This window comes from Centrocercus urophasianus, unplaced genomic scaffold (assembly GCF_019232065.1).
Source record: "Centrocercus urophasianus isolate 14NV4802_14NV808 unplaced genomic scaffold, USGS_Curo_1.0 seq_21, whole genome shotgun sequence".
NCBI classification, from domain to species: domain Eukaryota; kingdom Metazoa; phylum Chordata; class Aves; order Galliformes; family Phasianidae; genus Centrocercus; species Centrocercus urophasianus.
This window is the reverse complement of record NW_024884767.1, coordinates 18,878,358-18,895,142: the sequence shown is the minus strand read 5'-3', so window position 1 is coordinate 18,895,142 and position 16,785 is coordinate 18,878,358.

Here is a 16,785-nt window from a genome sequence, read left to right as displayed (position 1 = left end):
AGCATGTCTAGAGGAGAACCACAGAGATGATCAGAAGTCTGGAGCACCTTCCATACAAGGACAAGCTGAGAGATTAGGGGCTCTTCAGCCTGGAAAAGAGAGGCTCACAGAAAACCTTTCAGTACCTGAAAAAAGGGGGCCTAGAGGAAAGCTGGGGAGGGACTTTTATACAAGTATGTAGTGACAGGACAAGCGGAAACGGTTTTAAGCTGGGAAAGGGTAGATTTAGACTAGATATTAAGAAGAAATTTTTTACTGTGAGAGCGGTAAGACACAGAAACAGCTCAAAGAGACTGTAAATGTCTCCTCCCTGGAGGTGTTCAAGGCTACATTAGGTGGGGCTTTGAGCAACCTGGTGTAGAGGGAGATGTCCCTGCCTATAGCAGGGGGATTAGAAACAGGTGATCTTAAAGGACCCTTCCAACCCAAACCATTCTATGATTCTATGATTTTCTTCACTTCCCTCTTTCACACAGAGAAGCTTTTCTTAGCATCTTTTATAATCTTGATTTTCTCTTTCATGTAATAATATGATGATAAAATCATGACAAAAGAGCCATGAGCTTAAATAATTATGCTTGAAATTGATAACTATCCTTTAAACTATGTATCATTTGACTGACGAATCAAATAATTTAGTTTGATTGATTCAATCTGTTTCAAATTAATTAAATATAAAAAGAAATATTTGCTCTTCAACTTCAGAGCAAGGTACCATCCCATTTCTCTAGCTTTCTAGAATGACAAGAAAAGATTGCATTTTTCTTCCATTCTGTTTCTGTTCTAACATTTTTTTATCTTGTATTTTTTTCACGCAGTTTTTTCTCTTACACATATCTCTTAAAAACCCTTTCATTTACTAATCTCTCACTTTATTCCTCCTCTTTTTTTTTTTTTTTAATTTATTTTATTTTCCTGGCATTGTTCCAAATGTTTTGACCTCTCCTCCCACTTATGTCTTTGCTCTTCTGCAATCTGCTTTTCAACTTCTTTGCTTCAGCATTCCTAATTTCAACAGCTGTCTTTAATGATTACAGACACCTTCAGTACTTACTGCTCAAGAAGCTACTTTTTATCTGTAATTGTTACGTGGTGCCAGACAAGACAGTATTAATGGCATATGAATGTGTTGGTTGATGGTCAGTAGTGGATGCTTTCTGGTTCTCTTTAACTTACTCATCAGTACTATAAAATTCAGTGCTGTTGGGCTCACTTTCTTTCCTTCTCCAAGGGGAGGCAGTTATAGGAAATCTGATAATAAGTTCATCCATAAGTAGAACAGATTCTTTCTTCCTTTGGAGCACTTACAAACAGCCAGAGGATCTGTGAAAGTTCTCCAGCTCCTTCTACTAAACGCTGACCAGATTTCTGCTTTTCTTTTCCCACCGACACCAAATTTTATGCTTTACTGGCTTGTTCAGGCCATTGGATTATTGTTCTGTCAGCATTCTTACCTTAAACTTTTCCACTCAGGGTGACTATTGACTCTGTATCTAAGTAGTGCACAAACAGGTGGAATATTTGTGAGGGGACTAGGGGCTGTAGGTAGGTAGGGGCATACTGTTAAATATGAAAACGTGCTTATGAAATACATGTGTCACTCACACGTGCCCCTTGCTGACGTGTCCAATAATTATTATATAAAATAGTTGAGGTGTTTGAATAATATTATCCTAAATTAAAACGGTAAATTATTAAGCACAGTGATACTCTAGACAATAACAAAATTCTCTACTGTCTGTGGTTTTTTTGTTTGTTTGCTTGCTTTTCAGTTTACTGCTACTGTCATTGACATTTGTGATTACTATGTGGGTAGAAATATTACAGAAGATATAAGTAAGAGCGATGATCCAAACTGGGTTTTTAGCCTCCGAAGCTATGTGAAGATAATTCAATATCTTACATCAGATGACTAAAGTGAGGATAAGGTATCATAGCACTGATGACACCAGTTAAAAAAAAAACAAAACCAAAAACATTTATTTCTTTCCCCTTTTCTGTCATTTTTAAGAATAGTGCCACCATCCTTTCAGTACACATGGTTTGCAACTACCAATTACCTTTAGAAGTATATTTACTTTTTGCACACAAGCAGTACAGAATATGTGTCTCTACATATATTTCTGCATTTCCACCTGTAAAGTAAGTTTCTCTAAGTAATAGAGTCCTACTCATCAGATAATAATTTCACAATTTAGAAAAAAAAATGAGTATGCAGGATTTCTGAGTTCTTTTAGTAACCAGTACCTTTGAACCAAAGCTTTTGTTAGCTTTGGTTTTGAACCAAAGCTTTTCTGTGAAACATCATCAAGGGATATAATTACACAGAACACAGTTTTGGCCCTATTTTGGCATAAACAGAAGGACCCTTCAGAGAAATCAAATGTATTTCTTTTAGAAAACCCTGAAACTAAGTTAATGGATTCTGCTGAGAGGCAAAAGATATTAGTGTAGCAATGCAATAAAAATGTTTAGTCTCAAAGCTGTCATAATCAGTGCACTCAGAAAGTGGCCCAGTGTCTTCAGCGTAGCCATTCCTTAAATCTGCCTCATACTTGCTGCCTGTGTATAACTGCAACTCAGTCTATGTGAAGTTTTACCACCTTACAACTTAATTGAGTTACTGATGAAAGATTTTACCTCTTGTGGAAGATCTTACAAGATGCCAATGCTCAGCATACCCCAGCAGAAAAAAATATCCATATTGCTAATCCAAAATGGGTTACCTATGAAGTGAAGAAAAGCACAGCTTTTGAAACTCTTATCATGTTAAAAATTATACTCCATTTAAGTAAATATAATTCAAGCACTTTTCTTAAAATGCTTCCTATTGTTCAGTGTGATAACTGTACATGCAAACTGTTTCCTGTATGTGTGTTAGAGCCTGTATCTGTTTCACTCCATGTCCATAGCATCCAATTTAATTGCATTAATTTACAAAAAATAAAATAGTTTTCTTTTCAACTATATATATATATATATGTATTTTTCCTAACCCTGTATTTATCCTCTTTAGAGGTATGAGAGAATGCCATTCCACTTTTCCCTGTAATTTCCAGCTCATAGAAATATTACAGAAAGCAGTATGGTCAGTTTGAGAATATTTTATTTTGAATATCTGGAGTATACCGCTTCCACATACGTTTCTTAATATTGATTCTTAATATTAATTTAGCAAAAACATTAACTTCATTCTATATTAATGAAGTGAAATAGATCTTGTTAAGGGCCTCATGGAAGTCTTTTTATGACTGACGTATTTTTCTGGAGATCTGAAAATGACTATTCACTGTTCTAAGCAAGTATACGTATGAAGCAACATCACTTGAAATAAAAGAAGAAAGAACGGAAAAATCTTGAACCTTAGTCATTAAAGTGACTGCACATTGACACCTGAATAAAGACAAATAAGCCTCACAGCATAGACATTTATTCTCAGTAAGAGATGATAAAACTCTGTTTTTTCTCCTCTGCCATCTGGTCACTTTCAAGAGAGAATTTGTTTTGTAAGCAAGAGGTACCCCAAAAACCTGGGCTGAAACATTTATCTGGAGAGAGCTAGAAAGGACACACTAATTTCTTTTTTTCTCTGACAGCCAAATAGATGGCTCCATATATTACTCTTTCTCTAAGCAAATCTTTTAGGTAGGCTTACATTATATTGCCATTAAGGAACTTGCAAAATTGAAAATCATCTTTGACCAGCTAATCGTTGCCTAATATCCAGGAACACAGAAAGGATTAATTAAGATCTTATTGAATTTTCAGCTCAAATACTACCTTTCAATAAATGTTCTGTCATTTCTCAAGCAATCTAATAAATTTCACAGTGATACTTTGCAAAATGCAGCTATTAGCAGAGACAACTTGTAGAGCTTCTGCTGTTCCAGATTTGTCAGAGCTCATCTTTCAAGGATGACTGTCATCCAAACCTCTGATTTACCTCTCTGGTTGAACAGTTATTGGATACGAACACCTGGACCTGCACTGTTGATCAGACCAGAGAGCCATTCAAGCAATGTCATGTTAGGCAATTGTGGATTATTTCAAAGCTCCACTGGAGCCAGACACTTTGAAAATTTACCCCTTAGTTTCCAGTAACCTCTACACAATAGTAATTAATTAATAAACTGTGCTGTCTAGTAAATCTAGCTTATACCAGTGTATAAGCTCACAAGGAAGAATTTAGAAGAATTTAGGCGTTTAGTTTAAAAGAAAGGGTAAGGATCTGGCCACAAAAAAGTCATCATTTTCTTATTCACATCTCAGAACTTGTTGAGATATAAGAGAAAAGGGCAAATAAAACCATTATGTACTCTTATATATACATATTATAATTCAGAAGAAATTGAATAAGTATGCTTTCTTGACACTCAAATGACATCCAAGACTTTCTTTTTTGTGTGTGTAAGTTTTAAAAACTAGACATCAAAGTTGTGATATTCACAGTTAAGAAATGCTTCATCTGTTCATTTGTGTACATTTTTTCTCTTCTACTTCTCAATCTTCAGCCTGCATTTAATTTCAATAGTCAGCTTAAAATGGTTATTCAAACAAAAATGGCATGTTTTATACAAATATCTTACAAAGTCTGTGTTCTTTTAACCAAAGATTAGTGCAACATAAAAAAGTTACTATGTGTACAAAAAATAATCACCAACTCCCTAACATCTTTGGTATGCAAAGTTTTCCCAAGGAAAACTTATTGGAAATCTGCCACTAAATTAAAATGTCATACTTCCTTCCCTTCCCCACCTCAGAGTGATTTAAACAAACAAAGCATTGTGAGGCATTCTGGTTACTTGGTTGTTTTTTTGTGTGTGTGTTTTTTTGTTGTTTTTTTTTTTTTTTTTCTATTCTAAGATGAAATTTTTTGGGGGGAGAGGGGAAAAAAAAAAAGGAGGAAATAAATTACACCAGAAATTGGTATAATTTGGTTAGTTGTAATTGGATGGTGGAATTTGTTAGGTTACTGTTAAACTCCCAACCACAGTTGCTACCAGTTCTGTGTATAAATACACACTTTAGCAAAATATACTTATTGCTAGCCATTGTTAGTAACATACCATAAGCTTTACACCAAGTCTTCAGGACTTGTTGTGAATTACTCTTTTTCTGTTACAATGAGATCAGATTTAATAATGTTTCTTGAATTAGACTGTTTAGATTTGTGATGCTAACAATGAACTCTTGGAGTGATATGTAAAGTGTGTAAAGTGTACTTCCTCTTAGTCCATAAATAAAACTTTGAAAATGAAGAATGTATTGAACTGGCATTTGTACCACCACATTTCTTGGCTGGGTCAGACAACCAGACAATTCAGACAGCAGTAGAAGTGTTCCCAGGAAACTAGAAACTGAAAAACCAAGGAAAAAAATTCTCATAGGAAGATCTAGTTATTGCCAAGACATTTTTTTTAATTTAAAATTGCCAGTTTCCTTATATCTTGTTATTAAATTTTCTTGTTCTGTCTATCAAGAAACATCAACTAATGCTGAAAGGGATCCTTTTAGAGATGGGAAGTCAAAATTATCATTACTGATACGCATTCCAGTTATGAGCACTGACATTGGGTTACTTTCCCCTTACATGCATGATCTGATTACTTTGAGCACTGAAGTAGGCCAGTTATTTTCTGTAGGGGTAAGACAGACAAGCAGAATGGAGAGCTGATCAAACAGCCATCGCAGCATATTTCAGTGTTTTTTGTAAAGAGTTGGCAAGTTGCCTGGCTAATAAATTTGAGATTGAACGTGCTGGCACCATCGGCTAAAGGAGGTTAATGTGGATTGAATTATGTTTTAATGACCATTACTTGGAAATGCTCCTTCCCTTTTAGTTACCTTCAAATTCCTAGCCTATTGATTCAGGCTTTTGTTGTTTTGTTTTGTTTTGTTTTTAAATGTTTGCAGTGAAAGCCATCCATCAAAAGATCTTCATCACTGAACCTATCAGATTCAGTATTTAAAAATCTTTAGGATCATTTACAAAATGACCTAGAGAAGAAAGACATATTTTCACCCACATTTATAGCCTATCACACTGCATCTGAATCATCCTCAAGAAAAAATAATTTATCACCTTTCCGCCTCAAAGATTCTTGCAGTACTACAGTGACACAAAACATCTTCATCTCCTGTAACTCAAGTCCATGTAAAACATGGACTTTTTGCCATAGGCAGTGAACTGTTCCACAGGGCATACAATACTAGAAGATCTTTTGATTACTGGAGTGTTCAGAATTATTTCCATAATGAAGTCAATCACTCTTCATATTCCAGAAAGGGTCACAATAAAGGGGTATGCTATCACATTCTTACCTAAGTCTTTTGCTAGAATTCAACAAAGACAACGGCACTTAAATTCCTTAAGTTTCACTTTTGATTGTAACTTTGTCCAGAGTCCTGGAAAATGAAATAAAATTCCTGGCATGGAAAGTGTTTGTCTTCAGTGTATATCTGAATACTTAACCATTCTTCCAGCCAAAATGCTATCACTTCTTTCATCCTGGCACCTGTTTGTTCTAGCCACCAATTCTTTTCAGATACTGTTTTTCACCTTTAGCTCCTGATACTTTTCCTATGTAACCGTACGTAGAAGATGTCATCTCCTCTTGATTACTCTTACATCCTGCTGGGTTTTCATTGCAATAGGAACAACAAAAAAAAAGAAGCGACAAAAAGAATCCTTTCCTCATTCTTTATGAAGTGCACACAGCAACCAGAAACCATTTACTTTCCAGCTATCTCTATAATTCACGGCTTGCTGCAGAATGATTTTTAAGGTAAGTTGAAAATCTGATGGCAATCAGCAGTGACAAAGGGTTGCCTGCTCTGGAACTCATTCATTAGTTTTAATCCTAGCTGTTGCTTAAGTCTAAAAGTTAGAGTGTTTGTTTTGTTTTTTAAAGAAAGGGGGAAAGGAATGTGGTAATATATAAATAGAATCATGGCTCTACTTCGTCCACATTAGGTACTGCATGGAAAAGAGTTGTCTTCATACTCTTTCATTTCAATACACCTGCGTACATCTTTACAAGCTGAAAACAGAATGCCAATGGATGAGTAAACTGAAGGCATTAACAGGAATGTTTATAAAGTTTTTGCACCAATAAGCCTCATTTAAGTAGCTTATGATTCAAACAGCCTGTGCACTTAAGCTCAAATTCAAATCAATGAATCAATGAAGTAGAAGTGGTAGTCAATGCCAAGAAAGTAAGACTAAATTTCACTCATTGTCAGACTGTGGATGCTCCATGTAGGCACCCAAATGAGAAAATATTGGTCTGTAATCCTCAAAGTCTTTATCTGTAACTGGCAGTTCTTAAGAGGTCAGGTATATTTTTCCTCCTCAGTATTCATTGTGAAGATATATCTGCAGTCAGAAGCCAAGAGCACAAGGACCCATTCTCGTAAATAACTTGAACAACTGTAGCACACCACTTCTTCAAAAACAACCTAATTCAGACCATATTTGCTAGAAGCACTTAAAAGAACCCCTTCCCTATTATTTCCCCTTCCCTAAATGCCTCCCACACACAAACCGACTGATCATAAGCAGCCCCAGCTCTGTCCTTTTCCTCACAGCTGCCAAGAAGCAGACCCATGGCTGCCCAAGCTGCTAGAAGGGTGTATTTGCACAGCTGACCACACTGCTGCTAAAACCACTCTAGCTACAGGCCAACTCATTAACATCAGCTTTCTGAACACATGCTGTCTCTACTCATTATTTTTATAGTCCTAATTGTTTATCACTTACCTTCTTATTATTAATAGCTCTTGGGAACTAAGCTTCCTACCATTTGCTTATTTCTGCCTATGGTTTCAGTCTTTATTCCAGAATGCCATTCCTAAGGTGAGGAAATCTCTCAGTAGAACAAATTTGTAAGCATATTTGCTACTCAGGACATGTTAAATATCAACATTCGGTCATTTTACTCTTTCTGCATCTGTTTCCCATCCACACTCTAGGCTGACTGCATCAAAATGTGCTTTAATTTTGCTGTCTGTGAACTGTTCATTTTTGCTGGCAGGAGATGTTTCAGTTTATCCTACAGAGCAGCAGAGAGAAGCTGTAAACATACTGTTGGCTCAAATAAAATTTAAAAAGAAAGTATGTGTTTTTCAAATGTCTGCATCAAATGTTTGGCGTTTTGTTCATGTGATCCACTGAAAACTTTGCTTAAGTACTGAGGAAAGTATGCTTTCAGCAAACACAATGTACTCTTACCAGCTAAAATCTACCTCTATACTCATGTTTTGTGCATTGTACTGTAGTGTTAGCCAGTACAGTGACACAGATAGTCCTAGGGACTTCACTTAAGAGCAGCAAAAGAAATGTAACAGAAACAGACTTCCTCCTTACGTGAGCATAAAAAACTGTAGGATAGCTGTCCGGCCTTCAAACTGCTGGAAAGCAAACTGGCTTTATACGTAAGTTGATAATTGAAAGTAATCCAAGGAGATTTTGCTTTGCTGTCTGCATAGTACACACTTATTTTCTACCTCTTTTCTTTTTAGATTGCATCTCACTCATATAGAAAGGCACAGAAAAGCATTCATGTGAATTCTCTGCCAGCTGCATCCTCAGCCACTTCAACTTTGAGACCATCCATTAGCAACAGAAAAATCCACAGTTCTGAAATACAACGTATTAGTGAGTACAGTCTGAAGTCACCTGCATCATGGCTCTTTCTTGATTTAGAATACATTCTGCATTCATAAGCAACAGTTCTTGCCTTTTGCAATTTAGAAGTTTGCTTAAAATTCATATTGATCATCTTTACTCCTTCAACTGCATTTAAATAATTTAGATAGTCAACAAAATGTCTACAATTTGTAAACAGATTAAATATGTAACTTCATGTTTTATTTATTCTTCTCTCTATAATATTTTCTTTTAAGCAATTCAAGAATTGGCTTAAAGTGGAATCCGTATGCTTCTCTTCATCAGGTAAGCAGAAGAGCCCTACCATTAACAAGAAAGATTTCAGAGCTACAATCCTATTTTACTGTGCTCTGTCAGAGAGTGCTGTCATCTCCTGTGAAGTCCAAAGGCAGAGAAATAACATGAGAGTCATTTCCCAAAGATCCTTTCCTATTCCTTTCACCTCAGCTGCATGTCTAAGTTTTCTTTCCAAGGTTTTGATCTAGAAATAGGAAACTGTATAGGAACTAACTGAGATTTTGTCACTGTTACTGACATCTTGCCTTCAAGTTAATTTTCTTGTTACTAAGCTCTCTCCTCCAACAAGGTGGAGCTGAGAAACTCCCTGAATGACCCGGTAAAAATAGAGTGACTGTATTGTGACAAAAAGTTTCCTGCACACAGGCAACTTCCAGTCTCCAAAGTTTCTTCTGATTTTCCTCTTAGTGATGGTGTGTACGTATACGACATCATAAGTTTTTAAAAAATTGTCAAAAAACCAAGGAAGCAAGAACACTCAGAGAACACTACTTCTATCAAACAGTGTTATCTCTTGCTCTTTGTATCTGTTGCAGTTTGGATGAAAATAAATAGGAGAAATTACTTTGGAGCAATCTACATAATAATTTCTTATTAATTGACACCATTCAAATTAAGGAAGTAACCAGTACCAGTGTCTTCAACATAGTCAGCTGAAGATACATAGTGGCTATAAAACCATAATCTTATTCTAGGGAATCCCAATGATCTGGAATTTTCTTTTTAGGAATTATCAACATCTTTCCTAACATCTTCAAATGCTCCAGATAACAAAATACAAGAAGTGTAACAGAGAGAATATGGAGTGGATTCCTATTCACTTGCCATTCTTTTACAACGGATAAAGCCACGTAGCTTTGTCCTTGCAAACAGCTCATTTCCAATTTGCTAAGTCAGTGATAACTTATATGACAAATTGCCTGTTGGTTCATCCTAGTAACTTAACTGGAGAGTCCAGCACAGGGCAAAGAAAATGACAAAGGACTGAACACACCTCTTCTACTGCTATAGGGAAGACAAGTTACACTATAATTCCTCAGCTATAACAGCCTGATCCCTAATTGAGGTACAGATTTATTAAGAGGAATTTATCAGTCCTTGCAGAGCTGTAAACAGGCATTACAGGTGCCTTTGCCTGTCTGAGTCTGAGTTTCTCCTATCTTCAGAAGATAGATCCTCTGCCTCATGCTGCAGTGGTGGATATTGGTGTGATTGCTGAAGAGGCAAGCAGCTCAGTTAGAAGACTCTGGAAGACACTGGAAGTAGGAAAGATGAAAGGCGGACAAGCAGTGATACAGCTGGCAGAGGAAAAGCTGAGTTACTTCAGGACATCGCTTTATGTAAAAATAAGGATTTAGACATTCTTGTTTGATGAAGAGAGTTGGAGCTATTATAGTACTTATTGCTGTTTGTATATTACAGACCACTCTTCTACATCCTGTAGAAGCAGGTAAGAAAGCATTACCATGATGCAGCATTCAGGCTACTTCATCCTTCTTTGAAAATAAGCAGTTAATCCAAAAGTAGTACTGTACTACAGTACCATTTTTTCTGCCATGTGATTGCATCCCTACATAATACTCCTCATACTTCAAATATTCTCTCTTTGCACATAGATTAAGGAGTCAGCTTGCACTTGCCAATGGTCCAGCAGGAGTATGAACAGAGAAGTTGGAGAGCAAATAGAAAGAATAAATCCTGTGAATTTATCAGGAGTGGAGGAGGAGGAGAGCTGAAGTCATCTACTCTTATTTTGTTACTTGTTTCCTGAGTTTGGTTGATTGTTTTTTTTTGTTGTTGTTGTTGCTACTAAAGTTATTAACCTTTGTTCTCACAGTTTTTCTCATTTATCAGAAAATTATGAAAGAAAATGTGAGAACTTACCTACTTAGGCACCATTGTTGAAGCTTTTGGACCTAAGGGTAACCTAAGGGTAATTCCTGTTAGACCAGCAAAGCAAAGGATGAATATAAGGTTTTGAACAGCTGCTGAGCCATGAAACTGAGTCTGAAAATCCTGATAGCAAAGGCATGCAGTTGAGATGAACTTAACAGCATCTGTCAGCATCTGAACAGAAGCACCTAAGAATAATATTTGGGAAGTATTAAGGAATAGAATAAAGGCTGAGAAACATTACCTGGGCAGCACATTTTTTTTTTTTTTAGATGAGGTAGGCACCAGAAAAGACAAAACATTGCTATGGAGCAGAGCTAATTCTGCCATTCAGGGAAATAGCACACTTCAGCCTTTCTATTTTAGTGAAAAGCTTGGTGAGTTTGATTTTGCTTTGCTGAGATTTCAGAAATTGACTGTCTACTCAACAACTTGAAACAAAAAGGCCAGCTAAAAATAGCACAAAAGTTTGCATATGTAATATAAATGATGATATTTCAAGATAGTTTCAATGTACAGTGTGTATTTTCAGCTAGTTGGGACTCTGGGTGCTTCTCCTTACCCACCTTGACTCTGGAGCTAACTACTTTCCCACCTTTGCATTGATCTCGGGCTTTAATTCTGGATAGCATCCTAGCATGTTAACAGAATTTCCTCTGGCAGGAAGATTTCTGGGAATGCCCATAGGATACCGTTATGTCAATCTGCACATCTACACAGTAACTGAGTAACTCTCAAATACTGTTTAACCACAGTAAGCACAGATTACATATCTTTCAAGTTTTGCTATGAGAAAATGGTGGAAACATCTTGAATTACGTATTTGTTTTGGGACAAAAAAGACATGAAGAGGTTAAGAAAGCTTAAACCAGGTAGAGAAAAGTCAGGCTCACCGGGCTACTGTTAAAGACTACAAGAGAAAGGACATTTGGAAAGAATCATAGAATCATTCAGGTTGGAAGTACCAGTAAGATCATCTAGTCCAATCATTATCCCATGTCTGTGACCACTCTAGATCATGTCCCTCAGTGCCACATCTACACTTCTCTTGAAAACCACCAGGGATGGTGACTCCACCTCCTCCCTGGGGAGGTTGCTCTAACACCTTATCACTCTTTCAGAAAATAAATTTTTTGCAGTATCCAACCTGAAACTCCCATGGTGCAATCGCGTCCTATCACTGTTACCTGGGAGAAGAGGCCAATTCCCATCTCACCACAACCTCCTTTCAGGACAGTGTAGAGAGCAACAAGGTCTTCCCTGAGCCTTCTCTTCTCTAGACTGAACAATCCCAGTTCTTTAAGCTGCTCACCATAGGACTTGTGCTCCAGACTCTTCACAATTTCACTGCCCTTCTCTGGACATGCTTCAGAGCCTCTACTGCCACTATAAGCACATCTTGATTACAGTTCAAGAATTTTTCATGGCCTCGTTTAGTGATTATCAGTTATATGCTTACATTTCTGCTGTAGTAGGTAATTAAAAGACAGCACTTACCCAATAAATAGTGGTGTAAATTAATCCAATCAATTGTACACAGTTACAAACATGATTCAGCATAATATGGCCTCTTGCATCTGTGCTATCGAAAAGAACACTGCTCAAAAACACCAGTTTTCATACCATTCTCAGATATGCATGAACTCCAAATGGGGTGTGAAGGCTGAATACTCTATTATAGACTAAAAATAACAACTTCATTGCAAACAAAAAAAAAAAATAACAACAACAAAAAAAAAAGATTTTTTTTTACCAGTTTCTTTATGAAGAGTGGAGCTGTATATTTTTCACATAGTTGGTGAAGGTATAGAATTTTTTTATTGGTTGATTCAGTAAGCTTTAAACCCTAGTGCAGGGTTTTGGCAACATTTTATATGATTTCTGCAAATTATTTTTCATTTTCTTTTAAGTTTTGAATTATGTACAGAGGTTAATTTTAGCTCTCACGGGATTGTTTAGTTGTTATGTGCTCGCTTTTAACATTTTCTGATAAATTATGCTACTGTTGAGAGATGTTGGGAGCATGGCAACCTCCGTCAGCTGCTTTGTCTCAGGTCTTTCCCGCCCAGTCGCTGGGGCACGCCATGGTGCCAGAAGACCTGGAGTCATGGATACTGCCTTATCGCTTGGCAAAGCTGAGCAAGTATCTCAAACAGACAAACTATCACTTCCCTTGACCTGCTGACAACACTTCACCTATTTCACTCCACCTATTCGCCCAGAATATCATTAGCCTTCATTGGAGCAAGGCCTCATTGCTGTTCCACGTTCACTTTGCCATGCACTTAAATAGCAAAAGCAACCACCAGATGGCTGGTAATGTTGCCCATACTCTATGTCACTGCACAGAACACTGTCCTGGGGAATGAATGACAAGTCTTATGGCAGCATTTCTCTCCAAAAAGAACTGAGCGAGGCACAGGATTCATTTCCGAAACAACTTCAAAGGCACCTGGTCTAAGGAGAATGGCATTGAATAGGTATACCAAATTTTCCTGTCATGAATCAGCCTGTAGAAAAATGAAGAAGTACAAAGGACAGTAAAGGAAAGAGGAATGGGTGCTGGGGACATTTAACCCTAGTGAGGTTCTGGTAATTGATTTGACCCTGCTCAGTCAAAACCGTTACATACTGCAGAATAGAATAAAGTCCTTGTATTGCATACAAAAAGCGTTCTGGGAAAGACAGTCTGGGTTATTCCTGCCTCAGGCAGAGGCAAATTTTTCAATAACCTGAGCATAATCAGCACTACAAACTGGAAGGAGAGAAGAGGTCTGAGTCTTGGAGGCAGAGAGTAAGGTGAAGGGTAGGCTAGATCTGGGGTAATGGAGATGTACAAGGGCTGGCATTATGGTCCGTTTGTGAGAATCCTTCTTTGTTTTTTTTGCTCAAAGCTTGCTTCCTTAGGTATTTTGTTGAGGAGGCAAGTGATGGATATTATGTGCCAATCAAAATCGCTGTGTGGACAATTTTACATCTTTGGAGCTGTTTGCCTTCGGAAGATAGTGCTCAGGACTGTTTACTGGCAAAAGATCTTGCCTGTTACCAAATAACTCCTGTTTGCTGTGGAAGACTGGGGGATGATACCATTGTATCCTGAGAAGGCAAGATACAAGTTGGCGCCTCTCTGCTCCCTCTTATCTGCTGGCAAGGCCAGGAAGATAAGAACAAAGGAGTTTCCTGCTGAGATCCCAGAGCCAGGAGCTGCCACTCAAAGGAGAGCTGACTCAACCACTTTGGATTTGAGCTGTCACTCCAAAGACAGCTGACTCGACCACTTTGAAAGCATTGAAAAGGGGCCATCATCGCCATGGTTCTCATTGTTGTCAACAGAACAACTCTGCCTGACGACCCACTGCTACTGAAGATCAAAGACAGAACAATGAACCACGCTGGAACCATGGTGGTGACTATCTTCCTCTTGCTGCCTATAAAGACCCCTTGCTTCTTCTTTTCTATCTTTTTTATCGCCCTCCTTCCCTTCCCCATTACCCTAATTCATAATAGTGTCCATCCTCCCCTTCCCCATTTCCCTGATTAAGATTTGTAATAAACTGGTCGGACCAACATTTGAACCGTTGCTTCTTAATCTCACGCTGGGTATATAGATAATAAAAGAACCTCCTCTCCCTCCTATAAATTGGAGCGAGACACCGTTAAACTGGAAAAAAACTCCCTGGGAGAATCTGTAGTGGTGCAGGCCTGGAGCTAAGCAGTGCATGCTTTTGAGGTAGTATTGCCTCTCACATGAGGAATAAAGTGCGGACATGAACACCTCAACCCTTCCCACAAAGGGATAGGATCATGTCCTCTTCCTATGAGACAGCCTCATGCACTTCAGGACCCAGTAGGCACATCAGGACATGATGGGCAATCAACAGAGAAAGCAGCAGGAGTGGAGACAGCAATGACAAATGTGTTGTAAGCAGTGCTGCCTGTTGTCCCTCTCTTCACTCTTACTCATGAGGAAGAAGGAAGAGGAACTAGAAATCTGGGCTTGGTCTTAGAGTTACAACATCACCAGCATGGACAAAACATGGTGAGAAGAACCCTGTGGCTGGTGTGTCACAATGGACAGTTCTGGGATCCTCAGCAGGGATATGCTGGGCAGGTGATGCAGGGGAAGTAGCTGTTCATGAAGGAGGGGTTGAGATGTACAGAGTTCCTGCTTAGCAGTGATGTAGTTGAGAGCCTCTGGGCAGGGATTAAAGGATAATTAAATAAAGAGGATGTTGTTGTTCAATTGCCATCCCACCCAGGCTGAAAACATCGATGAATTATTCTTAAAGGTTCTAAGAGATACCTCAAGACCAGCTGCCCTTATCCTTATGGCTGATTTCAAAACCACAAGATGTAACCTGGGAACACCACAGATCTAATACAGATAGATCCAGGAGATTCATAAAACAGCTCGCAGCACTGCACTGCACTGACAAAGCCATTGGTAGCAACACAGAGATTTTTCTGTCATATGGTTTTCCTCAGTCTGACACAGTCTGAGCCGCTGAGGCTGGTTGTGCCTCAGCTGCAGGCCTGGCCCTGTTCTCGCCAGATGCCAGCCCAAATGTGGTGAAAGTGAGGAGGGGGACACCTTCCCAAACAACCATCAAGGACCCTGAACCCTCTGCACAGGTGCAGAAGATTCAGTTATGCTTGTGTAACCTTGTAAGCCTGTCATATATCAGTGGGATCAGTATGTGATGGGTGTGGAGTGAGACCTTTGGGATTGTAAGTAGAAGACAGTGTAAAGATATGGGAGTGTTTATTGGTGGAGATGAGCCACCTTGTGCCCTGCATAGAAATGAAGCAGTGCCTCCTCTGTCGACGTTTGCCTTTGCAACGTGTTAAGGGAGGTTGTAAAGAAACAGTAACAGCAGCACGGGAGGCCTCCAGGCCCAGCAGAGCTCAGACCTCCCTCGTGCACAGCGCTGACAAAGGCACTGGGAACAACACGGAGACTTTTATGTGATTTTATTGCAGTCAACTCTTGGAAAGGGTAGATAACAGCGGGACAAGGGGAAATGATCTGAAGGTGAGGGAGGGAAGGTTCAGGTTGGATGTCGGAAGGAAGTTCTTCACAGGCAGAGCGGTGAGGCTGCCCAGAGAAGCTGTGGATGCCCCGTCCCGGGAGGTGTTCAAGGCCAAGTTGGATGGGGCCTCGGGCAGCCTGGTCCGGTGTTACGTGTGGAGGTTGGTGGCCCTGCCTGTGGCGGGGGGGTTGGAGATCCGTGATCTTTGAGGTCCCTTCCAACCCGTTGTTGGCTGTGCCCCAGCTGCAGGCCCGGCCCTGTTCTCGCCAGCTGCTGGGGCGGTGTCCTAGTGCTGCCGGCGGGGTGGCCTCTTGGCAGGAGGTGCAGAGGCCTCAGAGTTGCGGGCCCTCCTCTTTGGAGCTCGCCGAGGCGCCCTGCGTGAGCGCTGCGTGGCCCTGCTGGTGCCGGAGGGACCTGGCACTGCCTTCCCCGGCTCCTCCTGGGCTGCTGCTTGGTCGGTGCGCAATGGAGCCGGGATGGATGGAGGCTGGCTGGGACCTTCACCAAGGGCAGCAGTTGAGGGGACAGGAAGCTCCTCCTCCACGTTGTCTTCCACGGTGCTGCTGGAGGGCTGTGGGCCGGCGTGGGGAGTCTGTGAACCATGGGCAGCTGCGGGGCTGCCCTGCTGTCTTGTGGCACGCAGATGTGGCACCGGCCCGTTGCACACCTGCGCAGCTTGAGCAACGAGCCGTTGCACAAAGCTGGCAGCCCGGATCTGCAGGCAGCTGATCATCCACAGAGTCAGCGCTGTCTGGTTCAGGCCAAAGAAGCACAGGCCAGAGATGACTCGGCCCTGCGCTGCAGAGGCTGCCCTGTGGTCAGACCCAAAGAGCTGACTCAGCTCCTGGTGCAGCCAGGGCAGCAGGGGCTGGAGCACAGCTGGAGTCAGGCGGGAAA